We start from the raw sequence: 4,171 nt of genomic DNA, 5'->3' as shown, positions 1-4,171 counted from the left end.
GCAGCGCCCGACGGGGCCGCCTACTCGAGCCGGCGCCTCTCTTCCCCCGTCCGCGCCTAGCTCCGCCCCTTGCGCCCGCGCTCGGCAACGGGGGCCTTGCGGTGGCGGTGACTTCCGGGTCGAGAGCTGCCCGATGATCGCCTAACTCCCTGGTGCTTGAGAGAGAGGAGCGAGACGTCGCGGTGCCCCCCCTTTTCCTAAACCTCTGCCCCTTCATCGCCGCCTAAAAATCCTCAACTGTGTACTGAGGAGGGGTGGCAGTAAGCTGTCTGAGGTTAGGCAAATCCGTAGGCGACCTTGGCCACGACCAGGACCCCGCCGCTCAGAGGCCACTTCAATAAATAGCCGCCAGGCGGCGCCTGAAGCTGAAACAAGTCGTTAGCGGCCTGCAGGGCAGAGGCTTTTAAGGGTCTGTGGTGGGCAGGTGAAGGTGATTTGCGCAAGCCGGTGAATAAAATGAGCCCACGCTTTAATGGTCAGGAAACCGAGACATTCGGAGAGGACCCTCCTCTGACTTGCCCAGCGCGGAAGCTTTAAGAACTGAAAGAATGATGTTCCATCCTAGGATTAGCAACACCGGATTTTCTCCGCCCGTGGGAGCCATTTCCCATTTTACTGCTTTACTTAAATAGGTTGATCTCCTGATTTTATAGATGGAAAAGATGTATCATTTGCCTTTTGTTTTTTTTTTTAAGGGGGCAGCCTCCAATCTCCCTTGTTTAGACCCTAAAACTAAGGTCGTTCCACATATCGTGGCTTCGTGTTTCCTAGAATACTTTTTAGCTTTTTTTAAAGGTTTTTTTTAAGGTTGTCGAATGAGTAGTCTATTTGCTTACAGGAAATTAATTTGACTAAAAGAAGCACGGCCCCATGTAGACACTCTGGAATAACTGAGTGAATTAATTCATGATGCTTTCTGAGTGGAAGGTGGCCTAGTGCTGTAATTTGGGTTAATGTAAAATTCTAGGGTGTCCATTCTTTTCTGGAATTAGGGTGCTGTAATGTGGATATGGGACAGGGCCCAGAGATGTTTAATGGCTTCTCCAAAGCAATAGAAATGCTTTACTTTGCCACCCACATCTCTGTTAAAAAAGAAAAAAGAAACTTAAGTAGGAAAGCTGAAAAACATGTAAAAGCCAGAGAAACCAAACCCGTTGCTGTTAAGTGAATTCCTACTCGTCACCTGAAAGACCTTTAGGCTTTTCAAGGCTGTGAATCTCTACGGCACAGTCAACTATTGGGTTCAAACTACCCACCTCTAGGTTAGCAACCAGGCATTTACGATGCCATGGGGCTCCTAAAGGCCAGGGAGGGACTTAAAATTCTCATTCTTAGACCCTCTGTGATCAGATTTTTCCCTGAGTTGGCCTCATTAACCCCAAATCACACCCATTTCCACAGGGCCCATTTTTTTTTTTTTAACATTTTATTAGGGGCTCATACAACTGTTATCCCACTCCATACACACATCAATTGTGTAAAGCGCATTTGTACATCGTTTCTCAAAACATTTTCTCTCCATTTAAACCCCGGACATTGGGTCCTAATTTTTCCCCTCCCTCCCCGCTCCCCCCTCCCGCATGAACTCTTGATAGTTTATAAATGGGTATTTTGTCATATCTTGCCCTGTCCGATGTCTCCCTTCATCCACTTTTCGGTTGTCTGTCCCCCAGGGAGGAGGTCACACACAGTTCCATGTAATCGGTTCCCTCTTTCCTACCCATTCTCCCTTTACCCTCCCTGTTTTGTCCACAGGGCCCATTCTGACTCACACTTAGGTTTCCAAGGCTGTAGCAACCTTGGCCGAAGCAGACTGCTTTTCCTCCCGCCCTTTGAAGAAGTTGGTGGGTTCAAACTGCCCCCCTTGTGGTTGGCAATTGGACACTTAACCACTCTGACTCCCAGGCTCCTTCCCAAAACTCACTGCCACTGAGTTGACTCTGTCTCCTAGCAACCCCATAGAGGATTTCCGAGACTGCACATCTTTATGGGAGCAGGCAGCCTAATACTTCTCCCACCGTGCCTTTGTCTCTTAGAAATGAAAACCTTCATTCTCATCCCATTTATTTTAATATTAAAAATTTTCTTTCTACCTGGGCTCTATCTGTTAAGACTTTCCCTTCCCAACAAAACTCAAGAAGTTCTAGAATGATGAGATGTGGTTTCAGGGACTCTGGGATCTTCTAAAGTTCCTTATCAATAGGGTCAATCTTAGAGTTTGCTATAGGTGTGCCCCTATATTTAAACGAGTTTCGGGACGTCTGTTGTCTTAAGAATAAAATGCTGTTGGATAGCATCTAAAATGGATTTCCTATCAGTAGCCATAATCGTAGACCAATAAATATATATCAACATTTTAGAAATTATTGTTGTTAAGTGATCATCCCTGATACAACAGAAGGAAACACGGCCTGGTCCTATACCATCCTCACAATCATCAATTGCTCTGACGACCAGAAACGAAGAGACACAGCTGAACACTTGATTGGGGAAAACTGGCCACACGTCTTCTGTCCATGTTCCCTACTGCAGAATTGGTAGAAAAAATTCAAATAAATGATCTTTAATGAAGAGGAGCCCGATAAAAAAAATTCTTGTGGTTTGGCTCTTACCCAACATTTATAGTTATTTAATATAATTAATTTATAGTTAATTAATATGATTACAGTACTAAGTCTATTGGGCCTATAAAAATCAAGTTCCCTCAAAACCAAGTTATTCCTCTCAAAATAGCTTTCAGCCACAGCTCAGGAGACTTCTATTGCTTCAGAGCTCCATCTGAGTCCAATCAGCTCCGTTCCCAGGATATTCCGTGCCTAGACCTCCTCTGCAGGCCCTAGTACTCAAGCTCAAGAGGAACATCACAATAGGAATAGAGTATACTTAATAAACACTCGGAAAACATGTATGCTGTGTAGAATACAAGCTTAAATTGTATCAGCTGGAATTTAAACAAAAAGCATGAATGAGAGTTTTCTGAGGGCCAAGGGCTGTATAGAGCTGGCAACGCTCATCATTAAAATGTCTCCGAATGACAGAACATATTCATTAAACACTAATCTGTCCAAGTCTTGGGTTTACCTTGGGGTTCAGGGTTGAGGATTAGTTTTTGGTGTCCAGACTGACTTAACCAACTTACGTCAGTTTCACAAAAATACAAAGAACGGTCTTGGGGAACACAGTGCATTTGCACCCCTGACAGGCAGCCCCGGGTAGAAACAGGTCTCTGGTTAGCACAGATTGGTTGCACTTGGGGTCAGAACTCCTTATACGTTGCCCTTCGTTCAGTCAGTAAAAACTTATTACTGAAAAACAGTTGAGTTGGTTTGCTGAAGCCTCACTGAAGCTGAGGGTTCTCAAACCACAACCCCGTCCTCCTGCATGATAACACCACAAGTTCAAAATCCCCAAAGCGAGTATTTCTGAAGTTTCGTCTTTGTGCCTACCAAAGTGTGCCCCTACTTGGGCACAAGATCTGAACACTTGGACACAGTATATGCATATATACTTCTTGCCAACATTAAACTAATTTTGAACGCAATGTAAAGAATGGCAACTCCCTTGCAATAGAAATAAAAGACTTCCGATCTTGGAAATATTTTCATATCCTAAGTGAATAAACGCTATGAGTTCATGACATAATTACTTAGGAAGCTGTACAAGGGCTACTAAGAGAAAAGGACCTTTTCAAACGTTCTAACTTGGTGGCCCATGGGACTCCTAAAGGGCTTTGGCTCTTCGGAGTGTCCCCAAAAATTTAAGGTTTAGGGTGGAGTGACATGAACTTTGACCTCCTGAACAGCGCAAACACAGATGACCGCACCCGAAAAGGGCCCAAGAGTAAGTGAAGTTTCAAGTGTCTTCCGGGTCTAAAATAAACTCCGCCCCTCCCCGTCCCGCCCTCTGTGGAATCCACCAATCGGGATGCGCCATTGACCTCTCAAGCCTCACAGGCACATTCAGTCAAGTACCTATATCCGGCCCCAGCACTGTACCCTGCGATCAGGGAAGGTCAGTAGAGAGCCTATTGGAACCCAGATGGGGGCGTGGTCTGCAGGCGAGGGGGCGGGCGGGCCGAGAAGGTGGGGCGGAGCGCGCTCGGCGCAGTCGGGTGCGATTGGCCACCCCTGGCAGGAGCCGCACCTCGGACAGCAGCAGCGGCGGCAGCGGG

This window comes from Echinops telfairi, unplaced genomic scaffold (genome assembly GCF_000313985.2).
Source record: "Echinops telfairi isolate 266 unplaced genomic scaffold, ASM31398v2 ScPeMD7_7412;HRSCAF=8450, whole genome shotgun sequence".
Classification (NCBI taxonomy): domain Eukaryota; kingdom Metazoa; phylum Chordata; class Mammalia; order Afrosoricida; family Tenrecidae; genus Echinops; species Echinops telfairi.
The sequence above is the reverse complement of the archived record's forward strand: the minus strand, read 5'-3'. Positions refer to the sequence as shown.